Below are 15,732 nucleotides of genomic sequence, written 5' to 3' on the forward strand. Positions count from 1 at the left end.
ATCACAATGGATTCATTAAAAAAATGGCAATAACTACAATTCTGTTATTAGACAGTCATTTTTGAAATGCTTAATGGAATAGAGGAAATGCCTTTCCCCTTTTTATATATGGACAATGGATTTCTATACAATAGATGAGTAACTACAAACATGGCAGGAAATAGGCTAGAACAGCCCTCCTCAGCCTGGTTCCCTCCAGAAGTTTTGGACTACAACTCCCATCACCCCATGGCTGTGCTGGCTGGGATTGATGGGAATTGTAGTCCGAAATATATGGAGGCCATCAGATTGGGAAGTCGGAGGATGTTGGAGTCGAGGATGACAGTCACAGTACAATATGGTTTTCCAGATAAGAGCAGCTTTGAATTATGAGGTGCAGGTACACAGTGTAAGCTTAACAAAAAGTACCTTTGCTCAACTTTTCAGTTTGCCAGAAATATTCCAAAATGTGATACAATGTATAGAAAGCTACTTTATGAGCTACTCTTTCAATCAAGGTTGCTAGTTCGTAGTTTAAAAAGTAAAAATAATAAAATACTGTACTTTATCTCACTATATGGTATCTAGCATGCTGAAACCATATTGGTGCCATGAGAGTTATATTCTAAAGACTCTCTTGAAAGGGAAACTACTTAATAAAGTAAATTAAGGATGGTATGTGGTATATAGAGTGGGTCTAATTTGCAGCTATGATGTGTGTTGTGTTTACATTTATAAATATTTTGTACATGACTGATGAAGAGTTAGTAAAATCATAAGCACAATGCAGGAAGAGTTAAAGTGATATGGAAATTTGTAATCATGGTGAAAACCGTTGAAGGTAATTAAGGAAGTTGTGACAATATATTTAGAGCTGCAGACCTATAACCAGGGCCGGATTTAGGTTTGATGAGGCCCTAAGCTACTGAAGGTAATGGGGCCCTTTATATGTCCAGCTGTCCTTTGTCAACAACAAATTGTCACTGTTTTTTATGTTGAATATATGCTATATGGTAATTTATGGACCTATTAGGTATCTAAAGCCATTTGCACATAACAAAATATGTATTTTATCAAAGTAATTGTTGAACATAAATACAATTAAGAAGAAGTATATTAATAGTGAAATAATTATTAAGCTTTAACTGTATGTAGGTTTTATTTTATTTGTTTTTTATCTTATATTTTGGAAATGTACACCCAGGTGGTTTTTTCCCTTTAATTTTTTTGGGCGCCCCCAAGAAAGTGGGGCCCTAAGCTATAGCTTGCTTAGCTTATACGTAAATCCAGCACTGCCTATACCCACTTATCTGAAGCAAGCAGCATTGAACTGAATAGACACATACAGGACTTCACTGTAAATCAGTAAACTCAGCTGCTATATTCCTTAATACAGTGATTGTTTCTGATATGAGTCGTTTTTACAAACGTCACATTAACCTCCAATTTGAATTACAGCTGAAGCAAAAGAAGGGGGAATTTCTCACTTGCGCTGTTCCTATTTTTAAAGCATAGCATGAGTTGCATAGTTTGTCTAAAGAATTGAGGTGTCAAGCCATTGAATAATCTGTTGAGCTGCCTGCGGAGTTAGGAAAATATTTCCCCTCTCCGAAGTGTGAATGGCAATGGGCCATTCTAAGGGCATTTCCAAGTTTCATTTATTAGTGCAATATGGATTGTAGCCAACTAAAGTTTACTAAGAGAAGACCCATTGAAATTAATGAACCTAAGTTGGCCATGCTCATTAATTTCAGTGGGTCTGCTCTGAGTAGGACCAGCCTCGGTTTCAACTCTATATGTGCAATCGTCACCTGCTTATTGTTGTGAACCAGAAGTCTTCCCTCCAGATAGTGCTTCTGTTGCAGTGATACTGGGTGGTATCAAATTTGGAGGTGGCCTATTGAATTAAATGGGCTTAAGTCAGTCTTATACCTAACTTGTCCACTGATTTCAATGGATCTGCTCTGAGTAAGATGTCACTCATTGCATTTTCCCAGATTGCAAAACTTTGTTGCTGGGGAACTGCTGTTCTTCCCCCTGACACTACCCTCATTTCTCATGCTATTGCCATATGGAATGTGCCTGTGGCATCCCTGGTGCTGAGTGAAATGAATGAGAACCTTAGCATGTTGTGCACTTCCTATAAAGGCTTGGTTTAGTTTAATTCAATGTGTATCTCCTTCTAGCCCAGGAATACTCATAAAGCCTTTCTAAAAGTGGAAGATGGACACTCATCCAGGAAGACCACTCCTTCTGCTTCAAAAAGACTATCAAGGCAGCTGATGACCATGTTAAATAAATGCATGCAAGCAAACAAACAAACAAACACATGCAGGGGTGTGGATGGCCAGGTCTTCATTTTTATTTCCTCCCCTGCTGAAAATTATTTTTTTTAAAAAAAGTCATCAGCATAGAAATGGGTAAATCTGTTAGTTTTTGGTATCTTTCAGTTTCGGATTTTTTTTCAAGCTTAACCTGAGTTCTTCACATTTCCACATCAGTTTGTTGCTGTTGTTTTTCAAAAATCCTCATGAAAAGTCACCAGCATTTTAGTGTAAAAATTCTCCTAATTTCTGTATGCAATTTTGTGTAATATGCACAATTTGGCAAATGGATATATTCCCTCTAATGTAATGCATTTTTGCATGCAGTTTTCACTGATGTGTGCCTATTTTAATGCACACTTTACCACAGTGTATGGATTTGTGCACGCATTCCTTGGCTAGAGTATTGCATTGCAAAATTCAGAGCGAATTTCAAAGGATGCTTGTTTCGGATTGCATATTGTCTCAGAAATTGCAAATTAGGTAGATTCACTATTAAATGCAAATTGAATTGAATTTCTCCTCCATCCCTATAACCCACTGCAAGGCCAATACTCACCCCAGTCCATTGTCCATTGCAGCAACAACAACAACAACAATTTATTTATATTCCTCCCTCCCCAGCCAAAGCCAGGCTCAGAGCGGCTAACAACATGTAAAAATAGCACAGTGTGCATAAAATCACACAGTCAATTAATTAAAATACATTCTAAAATCAATTCAAATCAAATTAATGGCAACCATTGGGCTAGAGTCCAATCTATGAGGATAACAGAAGGAGAGAGGGGGTCAAACTGTGCCTTGGCCAAAGGCCTGGTGGAACAGTTCTGTCTTTCAGGCCCTGTGGAAAGATGTCAAGTCCCGCAGGGCCCTAGTCTCTTGTGACAGAGCGTTCCACCAGATTGGGGCCACGGCCGAAAAAGCCCTGGCTCTGGTCGAGGCCAGCCTAACCTCCCTGTGGCCCAGGATCTCCAAGATGTTTTTATTTGAAGACCGTAAGGTCCTCCGTGGGTCATACCAGGAGAGGCAGTCCTGTAGGTATGAAGGTCCTAGGCCATATAGGGCTTTAAAAGTTAAAACCAGCACCTTAAACCTGATCCTGTACTCCACCGGGAGCCAGTGCAGCTGGTATAGCACCGGGTGAATGCGATCCCGCAACGAGGACCCCGTAAGGAGTCTCACCGCGGCATTCCCCACCTGCTGGAGTTTCTGGGTCAGTCTCAAGGGCAGCCCCACATAGAGTGAGTTACAATAACCAAGCCTGGAGGTGACCGTCACGTGGATCACAGTGGCTAGGTCAGGGTGAGAGAGGTAAGGAGCCAACTGCTTAGCTTGGCATAGATGAAAAAATGCCGCCTTTGTTATAGCTGCAACTTGCACCTCCATAGAAAGGGAGGTGTCGAAGATTATACCCAAACTCTTAACAGACGGCATTGGCACTCATTGCGCCCACGCAAGAGATGGGAGTTGTTCCCCCAATTCCATATCATCCCGACAAAATATTGCTTTGTCACTTTCAGATTAGAATCTGCTATCCTACAGCACCTAGACCTTATTTTACAGCTGTACACGTTGTGTGCTGATCTTTGCTGCCTTTCTGCTTGTGGATTAATGACTGCCGGATCTCTTTATCTGTATGCATTTTGCAATCATTTCGGTTTTCAGATTATGGCTGTCAGTTGCTTTTAAACAGGGCATAAAGTGGATGAGGGCCGGTCCTATGGCAGGGCTGGGTGGCGCAGGGCGCTGGGCCACCAGGGGGCGCGGCGCTGCAGGCGCTGGGAAACGGGGTGGGGGGGCACCGGAGGGATCTTCGCACCACGGTGCCAGGGCGCCAGGTATGCTTAAGACGGCCCTGAAGTGGATGCAAATTTTAAGTAAAGTTCTTATATATAAAAATGGGGTTTTGTTTTGTTCAGTAGAAAGTTCCTGAATGTTTTACAGGCGCTTTGTTGCTTCCCTGTCATTTGGACTTTCATTCTTGCCATAAAGGATTGAGCTTGGCATTTGGCAAACTAACTGAAAGCAAAAAAAAAAAAAAATTAAAATAATCCGGGTACTTCAACTGGGCACACACAGAAGACAGCCCATGACGGCTAAGATGCTACCGTGTGCTTTAAATAAAATCGTTCCAAGTCTAGATTAGAAAGTACTCTGGGTGCAAATAGTAATACTGCAATGTTTTGAAAGTTTGGGTGACTTTAAAAAATATTCGTTCCTTTTCATTTTCCTGCTCTCTAAAAAAATCAATTACACAATTTGGATATCAAACCGCTGCAGCCTTCCATAGGCAAATCTAAATGACAAAATGGCTGACTGTCAGCCATTTTGTAGGAATGCAGACAGCTGACTTAATGCAGTTCTTTTCTTTCAGGTTGGTTGTCTCCCAATTTAGCTATCACTGTGCGGGACTGAAAAGATTTTAGGAGAGACTGGCACAAATTTTCTCTCTGGGAAATGTCCCCGGATCGTTTTGGCAGCGCCTCTCCGGACTGTGACTACACAAAAGCTGAAAGCAGCGTCCTCTTTTAAAAGAGCTATTTTGTTCTTTGTTCCCCACCCCCCACCCCCAGTTTGACAGACTCTCTTAATAAACCAGAGCAGCACCTGAAGCTTTAAGAAACGTCTCCTAAAACATTTTTCGGTTTTGAAGTGAGCTTAGGATTTCACAATGGCTCAAGTTTGTTTGCATTCTAAATTGCTGCCTTAACTACTTTCAGACTTTTCATTTTCTGGCATTGCGAACGCTCAGATTCTAAGACATTTGATCAGATATGCTGGTCATGGACAATGCTGCTTTGATACCAAGCCATAGGGAAAGCACAGCTGTGGCATCTCTCCCGCCCGTCCCCACCCCCACCCCCCAGAAATGTGCATGAAACCAGCATTCAAAGCACCTGATTTCTTGCTATGGATGGTTTTTTTTAAAAAAGAAACAACCATGACATCTTGAGAACCATCCCAGTCTGTACAATGAATAGTCTTTGCAAACCATATTGCTCCCCCCCCCTGCTGTGTTATACTGCTTGAACTTTTTGGCTGTGACCGTGTGGAGGGGGGGGGGAGCAGAGAACAACATTCTGTTTTGGTCTATGCTCTTTCTGGAGATTGGAGCAGATATTTCCTCTAAAATCTACACAGAGAGGGAGGCGGTGATACCAGCATTCTGAGGAGCTCTTGTTTCTGTACAGAATGTTAAACTTTGCCAAATAAAGACCTGTATATTTCTGCGTATAACGTTACTTTTTAACCCAGGAAAATCTTCTCAAACGTCGGGGGTCGTCTTATAGGCCGGGTCGTATTTCTTATACGGCGAGTATATCCCAAACACTATATTTTAACTGGAAAAGTTGGGGGGGGGGTGTCTTATACACCCAGTCATCTTATACGCCGGAATATATGGTACATTACTTGGGTATTAGGGGTGGGGTTTTGAATTTCCCTTGTCCATACCATGAATTTCTTTCCTGCCAGATGTTCACTATTTTTATCACAACACGCGCGCACACAGTGTTTGGGATTATTCTTGCATTTGCTCTCCTGGACCCCTTCCTCCCTCATCAAGTTGTGTGTGCCTAAAACAAGTAGGAAATAATAATTTTAGAAGGGTGGGCAGGGGACCAGCCTTGTTGCCTGCTTTTCTGGCAATTGGCCATAAAGCAAAACAAAATCACTTTCTTTTAGCTGCTGGATTTGCCTTTTCCCCCACCCCCACCCCGCACAACCATAGTTCCTACCCATCCTGTGCTGTACAAGGTAGCAGCCATCAGAGGAATGGAAATGGAGCTTTTATGTCATAATTTCAAGGTTACAGCAGGTGCATTGCTATAAGGAGGGCATTGCTAGAAGGCAGGGTTGTGGAAGGACAATCTTTCTCAAAAATATTGCAGGGTTGTTCCTGAACATCCACCTTTCATCATTTTTATGTATCTTTTATTTATCCATGCATAATGTTTACTGGAGCACAAGTCCTCTAAGTGGTTTGCAAGACGTTCTAAGAAGTTTATTTAAAATGCTGATTAAAAAATAAACATTAAAAAGAAGCTACATTTAAAAATTAGAATAAAAGCAGTCGTTTTAAAACACTGAAACCACATGTCAGAAAGGTTGGCTTGGTGGAACAATAAAGTTTTTCCCATGCTCCGAAAACATTTTTTTTAGTAAGTCTCTAGCCCTTTTGGAGATCTCATTTAAATAACAATAATGTGGACAAGTATATTCTGTTTACTAGCACAATACTAAGTAAATGCAGTTTTGATTTCCAGTGTTCCAGTGTTCCGTCCAAGGAGTGTAAAGGCATGGAGATAATAAATGCCGAGTGCCTATTAACTATTTAATTTTACTGGGGCTTTAAAAAAAAGATTCAATTAAATACTGTAGACACATTACATTACTTATATTTATGCTTCTGCAGTTTTATGTTGACTTAATTTATGTTCCCTACCCGCCACCGCAAAACGTCTGGCTCTGATCGCAGGTTCAATGCCCTCTTGTGTGTCTTTCGGATGGTCTTATTTAGTTACTTTGTGTTTTCTTCCTCATAACAGCTCTTTTCAACTGCGCTTGCACAGTCTCAGTTAAGGCGGGGTACTTGTTACAGTTGGCGCCTCTGTCCCCTATTGTAATACTAAAAATAGAAAACCAAGTTTCCTGGATCAGCTTCTAGCTGTTGCTATGAGGGGCAATGCAAGTTATTGCGACACTTTGCTTCCCTTGTCGCTCCTTGCTTTATATAACGTTGTCGACTGGGAACTGTAGTCTCCTAGATCTAGAGCATTGCTTGCTGGGAGTGGTAGTCTCACAGCTCCAAAATAAAGGGATTAGGATAGATAATTCTCTAGAATATTAATCCCATATAAATATATAACATATATAAAATTGACCTAGTATTGAGGTTAAGCTTTAAAAATGAGAATGAACAGATGGCAACCCTAAAGAGGATTTGCGCAGCCATTGCTAAAGGTAGATTTGCGCTGCACTTGTGCCATGTTTAATGAGTCATACTTCTTTTTTGAAAGGAAGGAAGGGGGGAAAAGCTCTTTATCACACACAACTTTTTCTCATCCGCAAAACAGGCTATCTTGAATTTGTCTGACAGCAATGTTACACGAACCCTACTTCTTGAACTGGTGAGACCAAGCACAAAGGCCATTCTGCCTGCAGAATATTTCCTGCCTTTCTATAAAAACAAACAAACAAAGAAAAAACAAACACATACTAATGCTCAATGAAGACTAATCCCTGTGGTAACATTTTGGCCAGAAGACAAGTTAATAGAGAAACTTTGTTGTTTTTAGACAATGATTAGCTGGTGGGATGGAAGAGATTGGTGCACCTGGAATAAAAAAATTAACAGGATACCAATATATTGCATGTTCCGAGGCAAGGGGGCTGTGGCCCCCTCACAGGTTATTGGACTCCGTAATGCAGCAACATATGGAAAACCACAGGTTACCATTCATATTAGACTGATACTAACATGGCGCCTAACTTTGGAATGACTTCCCTCAGGAAGCTAGTGTGGGGTCTTCATAGCTCAGCTTTCAGCAAGCGGCAAAGTCTAGGTTTCATTCATTATATGATTTATTAGCTGTTGTTATGTTTTAAATTATGTCTGTATCTCCTTTTGCCTAGGAATTTATCTTGTTTTAGTTGTGAGGAGTGTTGAATGTTTTGCTTTTTAAAGATATCGTTAGCTGGCTTATGGGTCTGTTCCAGTGCTTTTTTTTTCTTTAAAAAAATGTTTAGGGGTACTCTCATTTTGACTCAAGAAGAACCACCATTTTATAGTTCAAATTGGGGGGAATAATTACAGCAAATGGACAAAAGTACAAAGATTCATATGATGTTTAGGGGTATGCGTACCCCTGCATGCCCCCAGAAAAAAGCACTGGTCTGTTCCAACTGTATTTTAATTCATAAATAAATAAGGATGAGGATTATAGTCCTGTCTGCACAGTGATTTTAATTTACCGTTGTTATTTTCATTGCATAACACCCATCAGTAGCCGTCCAGAGTGGCTGGGGAAACGCAGCCAGGTGGGCAGGGTAGAATAGATAGATAGATAGATAGATAGATAGATAGATAGATAGATAGATAGATAGATAGATGATAGATAGATAGAGATAGATAGATAGATAGATAGATAGATAGATAGATGATAGATAGATAGATAGATAGATAGATGATAGATAGATAGATAGATAGATAGATAGATAGATAGATAGATAGATAGATGATAGGTAAAATACCATAGATTCATGCATGTTATGTCTTTTGCTGCATATTGGGTAGTGGGTTTTACATGTGCTTCAAACGACATATCCAATGTTTTTGCCAAACACACAGCTGAACTGGGGGAAGGCAAGCAAAGGAGGAACAGCCTCAAAGTGGTTGCAAGAGGCCCCCACATTGCGCTCATGTTTCTTTGTCTCTTCTTTCTGCAGGCTGCACTTCACCAGCTCCCTCTTCCTGAAGCCTCCAGACCATCGCCGTTCTCCTCTGCCATTGCTTCGCCATCGAGTTTGCCATTCGGGATCATCAACAAAACGATGCTGTCCTTGAGGCTGAGGTAGTAGATTGAATAGTTGTGGAGCCATATTCTCCCTCTGAGCTAACTATACAATCTACTGTCTTTCCTAAGGAGACAGTCAGGTCATCTCACCCTTTCAGATCCACCCTCATCTGCCGTGAAGAATATCGCTTTTGCCCCCTTTGGCACCGGGCCCATGCTCCCACAGCTGCTGGAAATTCTGGGACATCCTCTGTCCTGCCCCGTGGAGGTGAGGTAGTAGGTTGTATAGTTTGTGGGAGGGATTACATCCCAGTTCAGGTGATAACTATACAGTCTATTGCCTTCCTTAAGGAGCAGCAAATCTGCCTTAGGAACAGTTTGATGCACTCAACTTCAGAATGGTTTCTCCTTTCATGACAGGGGGCCCTCATTATGTTCAGGAACTTGTTTCTTACAAAGCACACCATGAGTTTTCCTTTTGAGGGTCCTTCACGTGCTGCTTTCCCTCCTTCCCTTTTCCACAGGAGTGAGTGGAGAACTTTCTTCTGCCCAAAGGTCACATTTCCTTCCGAGGGCCACAAGCCTATAGTGGAATGATGTTAAGACAATTGAGGGTCAGTATTTCCTGGATGATCAACTGCAAATCACCAGTAGATCTAACTGAACTAACTTTCCCTCATTCCTGTCCTACCTGCATGGAAGATAGACAATTCTGGCAGTTTCAATTTCTCTTTTTTCTGGTCTCAAATTCAGTTTCCACATTAGCCAGCAGCCTAGCAGTTGTGCTTTGTACTAGCTGCAGTTTACCAGATCATTGGTAACTGTAGCAAAACTATAACTCTCCAGGAGGGATCACGACTGGCACCCCAATCTTAGCTGATGAAAACTGTTCCATGCCTCTTGGGCCTCTGGCCATAGAGCTTTTCCTCACATCAAGCAGGACACAAGCCGAAGTATATTGTATTTGCCTTACATTTTATGTTATGTTTTAAAATAGGTGAGTTGCGAATTACGGAACTCTTAAAGATTGTATATTGTTCTATGCCTTCATTTTTTGATTCCCCGATGATGCCAAAGGAATAACTAATAGGAAACCAGGAACTACAGTGCTCAGAACCAGGACAGAGGCATACAAATAGAGCACAAGAAACTCTGGCCAACTCTTGTTACATATCACTGTGACTCCTGATTGAAACCTCCTGCTTCAAGTTGCAGTTGAAACAGAGACCTAGGGAGAAGGATTGTTTGGGTCTCCTAATGTTTCTGATCTACAGCTCCCATCATCCCTGATGATTGGCCATGCAGGCTGGGGCTGATGGGAGTTGGAGTCAAATGATACCATGAAGACCACATGTTCACCACAGGCTTAATGCATGGGCAGGATTGTATGGAAGCAAGCAGCCCTTGTGCAAGAACCAACAGCTTGAAGTTTTCCTGGAAACGCATTCATAGCTAGTGAAGGTCTTTGAACATTGGAGAAAAACAGCCAAATCTATGGATCCCCGTTATTAATTGTGCTGCCCTATTTTGTACCAACTGAGGGTTTTTTAATTTTTCCTTCCAAGACAGCACCACAATGAATGCACTGCAACAATCCAGTTAAGTGTGGTAAAATCAGGTTGGCTAACAGCAGTTGCTATGGGTGCCTTTTGCTGATACACATCCAGATCTTGCTGGTGCCACAGACAAGACACTGGACAGGATGGTCTCTTGGTCGGACCCAGCCAGGCCAATCCAGTTTGAATACAGCCACCCATATGACAATAAATTTCTAGGACAAATGCCAAGTGTAATATAAACCTTTGCATTTTTGCATCGCTTGGGGGAGAGGAGGAGGAGGAAGTGAGAGATGTAGGAATTCAGAATGGAGCCTTTTTGAACTTCTCATTGGTTTTGCTGCCGTTGGAGTGCGTGGCCGGCTTTGTGTGCTGTCTGTGGCTAGATCAACACTCGCCTCAGACTTTCTGTAGATACCCAGCACCTTATGCCAACAGTTCAGCTCTTATCAAAGTGACATGGAGCTTGCAGAAGCTGTTTCGTGAGTCATGAAAATCCATAAAGGGACTCTGAGCTTCAGAAGCGGTGACCTACGAACGTAGCACCCTCTCCTGCTAAATGTATGCAAATGGGTAATTCACTGGTGCCGGGCCGCATGCAAGCACCTCACCATTGGTAGTCACCATAGCGAGGGGGGGGGGCTGAAACCCCAGCTGCACGCAATCCTGCCTCCCTGGAGCTTCACCCTTCCTATCCGCAGAATGTGTAATTCAGAGACTTGTGAAGCCTCTGACAGAGAGAAGGGAGGGGTAGCTTGGAGCTGGTCCATGAATGCTAACAAAAGGGCTTGTGTTTGACAGCTTCAGCTGCTATAGCAACATGGCTGCAGATAAAGAGTGTTAGCTGTCCCATCCTGCAACTCTCGGGAGAGGCAAGTTTAGGCAAAACGGGAGTCATCAATGCCCACAGCCAGCAGGGCAAGCGAGGGTGGGGCTGCCAGCTCCCTCTCATTTGCCTGCAATCCGCAGTTGCAGGAGGGGTTTGCCGCTTCTGCAGCTCTTGTGCTTGATCTATATAACCTCACTAGATTTTTAAGTAGCTTTTATCACCATCAACCATGAGCCCAGAGGAGACTTTTGAGCGCTTGTTGTGCCATACAGAGGCATTGTAGCAATGTAAGTTTAAGGGTTTCGCCCCTTAACTTAATGTTTTTATTTAAATAAAAATGTCAAAAGTTCCTCTCTCTGCATTTTGGCAGGTTATTGAGTAAACTTTTGGGTTTTGGCATCGCCATTTGACATCCAGTAGCAGGTAGTGCGGTGGATACTTAAAACAATCCAATGAAGGGGGGGGAAAGGTTTTTAGGAAAATTTGAAATGTGCAGAGGGGGGGAGTTGAAATACATACTGGTATTTGGATTTCAAAATCTGACATCAGGATCTAAGATCTGCATTTATAAGTCAAGATTTGGAGTTCGAAAAATGAATATTTTGAAATTCACCGGATTTCACATTTCCCCCCTCAAAATTTCCCTGACTTCTCTAGGCCAAAGCCGAGGAACCTGTAGCCCTCCAGAAGCTTTAGGATCATCCATGGTAACTGGTCATGTTTTCTGGGGCTGAAGCAACAATATTAGGGGGCTTTAGGTTTCCCATCCCTGCTCTAGGTCATGGAGGATTACTGCAATTTGAGACAACCCTGTTTCTCATATTTTAAGACATACCCATAAAATAAGCCATAGCAGGATTTTTAAGCATTCAAGGAATATAAGCCATACCCCGAAAATAAGACATAGTGATAGGCACAGCAGCAATACCGGCCATGGAAGGAGGAGGAGGAAAAATATAAGACATCCCCTGAAAATAAGCCATAGTGTGTTTTTTTGAGGAAAAAATAAATATAAGACATGTCTTATAATATGAGAAACACGGAAGAAGTTAGATGATCTTGAGATGCACCTAATAAAAATGTTCTTCTAGGATGACTCCACAGGTGTTTTTTTTCTTTTATTTGTTTTTAATCTAAGTCAGAGCTAAGCAAGAATGGCCTTGCTCAAGAAGCTGGGATCAGCTGTTCCTACATTGGGGAGCATGACCAGACTCATGGCTCATCTGAAACAAACAATGTGGCACCTGCTTTTCACATTGTCCATCTCAAGTGTTTCAAAATCTTGAAAAGAGCAGTGATCTGACTCCAGAAAAACCACAAGCACCCTTTTAAAAAATGGATCCATGCAACAGCATTTGAACTGTAGTGCAGCCTTCAATAACCTGGTGCCCTCTGGACGTTTTGGACTATAACTCCCATCATGTTGTCTGGGGCTGATGGGAGTTGTAGGGAGAAAGCCAACATTCACCAGTAGAATCTTTGCATGCAAAAGTTCCTGGGCTCAACCCCTGACGCAGGGGTAGGCAACCTAAGGGCCGGGGACCAGATGCGGCCCAATCGCCTTCTCAATCTGGCCTGTGGACGGTCCGGGAATGGTTTACGGGACGGTGGACCGGCTGAAAAAGGTTGCTGACCCCTGTGACGCTTCCAGTGAAAAAAGAACCTCGGGTGGAAGTGCTGAAAAAGACCTTGCCCCCAGGACTTTGAGAGTAAGCCACTGGCTCTACTGAACCAGACAGGCTGATGTTGTGATTAAAGCAGCTTTAATATGCTTCTCTGCTTCAACCCTCTCAGCCTGTATTGACTAGTGTTCTGGTGGTCTTCTTCTTTGGCGATCACTCGTAGCCGAGTAAGATTGTCTTCCATAAACATGGTTTTAACAATGGGTCCGTAAGTGAGTGTGGAGGCCAATTCTGGATCCACACGTCCTTCCACAGTGGGGACATTGGTTTCCAGGCGGGAGTTGATCACGGTGTGGATTTGCCAAGCGTGCCTTCCTCTTAGCACGTTTCTCCCTTGCATCCTGAGTTCGAGTGTCTTCAAAGCCCATAACACCTTTGCTAAAGGCTGTTCTCCAACTGGAGCGCTCGCAGGCCAGGGTTTCCCAGTTGTCAGTGTTTATACTACATTTTTTAAGATTTGCCTTGAGACAGTCTTTAAACCTCTTTTCCACCAGCATTACACTTTCCATTTTTAAGTTCGGAATAGAATACAGTAGTTGCTTTGGAAGACGATCATCAGGCATCCGCACAACATGACCAGTCCAACAAAGTTGATGTTGAAGAATCATTGCTTCAACACTGGTGATCTTTGCTTCTTCCAGTTCACTGATATTAGTTCGCCTGTCTTCCCAAGTGATGTGTAAAAATTTTCAGAGATACCGTTGGTGGAATCTTTCGAGGAGTTGGAGATGGCGTTTATAAGTGGTCCATGTTTCACAAGCATATAGTAAGGTTGGTAGTACAATAGCTTTGTAAACAAGCATTTTGGTTTCCCTGTGAATGTCCCGGTCCTCAAACACTCTGCACTTCAATCGGGAGAAAGCCGCACTCGCAGAGCTCAGGCGATGCTGGATTTCGGCATCAATGTTGGCCCTTGTGGAAAGGTAACTGCCTAGGTAGGAGAAGTGATCAACATTTTCCAATGTTACACCACTGAGTTTGATCTGTGGCCCTGCAGAGGGGTTATTTTGTACTTGTTGGTGCAGCACTTTGGTTTTTTGGATGTTGAGTGATAGGCCAAACTTCTCGTAAGTGTCTGCAAAGATATTTAGGATGGTTTGGAGGTCATCCTCTGAGCGTGCGCACACTACATTGTCATCAGCATACTGAAGCTCTATGACGGAAGTTACGGTAACCTTACTTTTTGCTTTCAGCCTGCTCAGATTGAAGAGCTTTCCATCTGTTCGATATATGATTTCTACTCCAGTGGGGAGTTTCCAGTCGACAAAGTATAGGATCATGGCAATGAAAATAATGAATAGAATTGGGGCAATAACACAACCCTGTTTAACAGCTGATCCCACTGTGAATGGTTCACTTTGAGAACCATTGTTATCTGCAATTGTTGCTCCATATTATCATGGAGGAGCCGAATGATGCTTACAAATTTATCTGGGCAGCCAATTTTCAGAAGGACAGTCCACAGGGCATTGCGATTTACAGTGTCGAAAGCCTTAGGTCAATAAACACACATATATATATATGCCTGGGGTTTCCTTTCAAAATATTGCAGCAGCCTTCCCCAGCCTGGTGCCCTCCAGAGGTTGCTGGCCTACATCTCCAGCACCAGCCACCATGGCCAACGAGTTGAGGTTGACAATATATAAAGAGCCACAGGTTCCCTACCCTTGTTAAAATAGATGTGAAAACATCCAAAATTCTCCTTTTGGCCACATTAGTGGATGATTCAGGGCAGATATAGTAATAATGATGATTTATTGTTACACCCAAATATGGTGTATATATTGAATGGGAAGAGAAAAGCAAAAGGTATTTGAGATATCTTTTAAAAGCCATTAGCTTGTGCCTGATATCTCTTTGGATGTTGTTGTGTAGGGTTGCCATATTTCAAACCGTAAAAATCTGGACAGAAAAGTTGTTGAGCTTTTTAAAGTTTTGCCCAAAAGTTGTTGAGCTTTTGGGGGTGTGTGTGCTTTTTTGAGCTATTTTTATGGAGAAAACGGGGGGGGGGAGCACTGCCAACATGGGCTGCCATACGGATTTCCCCAGACACTTTCCTGATTTCCGCTCAGAGACTGCTGCTGACTGCAGCATTCCAGATATGTCCAGGAAATTCTGGATCTATGGCAACCCTATTGCTGCAACTCCAGTTCCCATCATCCCTGGCCACTGGCCATGCCTGGGTCTGATGGGAGTTGGAGCCCAACACATAGTAGGCCACAAGTCCCGTCCCGTCCCCCGTTTTAATCACTGTATTGGTGATGCCTAGCAGACCATTAACCAGTCATCACCAGTAGCAGTCATGCAAGTGTGCAATAGCTCTACAGAATAAAAAAGGGGGGAAGGCAAAGGTAGCCTATGTATTTGTAATCCACGTGTCCAAATTTGCATGTTGAACGCATCTGTTCAGCATTCAACTAAAGCACACATGGCAGACTGATCATTTCAGCACATGCCATACTCACAGCACAACCCACTTTTAGGTGTGTGCGTGTGTTGTTTAATGGTTATTACAGAAGAGAAGGATCAGTAGGTCTTAAATCCTATTATCCCAACAGTTTGAATTAACCATCAAGATTACACTCCTTTCAGCTTGCGGGAGCACAAGTGTGAGATGGCATTACTTTTGATTTGATGCTTAAATACAAGTGAGTTTCCTGATTAATTAAAGAAGTTAAAGTCTCTGTAGATCCGTGCCAGAAACAGGCTTGGTGTCTGTTCGGTGCTGCTCAAGAGTATGTGTTGCTTTTCCTCTTCCTTTTAAAAACCGTCAGCCGTTTAAAAATACAGTCAACCTTCATCAGTGCCATCTACTGGCTAGAAGTTAGAACAGCGGGTGGGAATATG

General features: G+C 42.6%; 2 long non-coding RNA genes across 3 annotated transcripts in view; both read left to right on the plus strand.

Moving 5' to 3' along the window:
* Positions 1-5,540, plus strand: part of LOC148685069 (uncharacterized) — an 18,254-nt gene extending 12,714 nt beyond the window's left edge. The window contains exon 2 of the long non-coding RNA XR_015951072.1: positions 4,678-5,540. This is a non-coding gene — a long non-coding RNA (uncharacterized LOC148685069). The remainder of the gene's footprint in view (positions 1-4,677) is intronic.
* Positions 1-11,552, plus strand: part of LOC148685068 (uncharacterized) — a 25,279-nt gene extending 13,727 nt beyond the window's left edge. For both annotated transcript variants that reach the window (XR_015951070.1, XR_015951069.1), the window contains exon 2: positions 8,751-11,552. This is a non-coding gene — a long non-coding RNA (uncharacterized LOC148685068). The remainder of the gene's footprint in view (positions 1-8,750) is intronic.
* Positions 11,553-15,732: the final 4,180 nt, after the last annotated feature.

The sequence above is a fragment of the Zootoca vivipara genome, chromosome 7, assembly GCF_965207765.1.
Source record: "Zootoca vivipara chromosome 7, rZooViv2.hap1.1, whole genome shotgun sequence".
Lineage (NCBI taxonomy): Eukaryota > Metazoa > Chordata > Lepidosauria > Squamata > Lacertidae > Zootoca > Zootoca vivipara.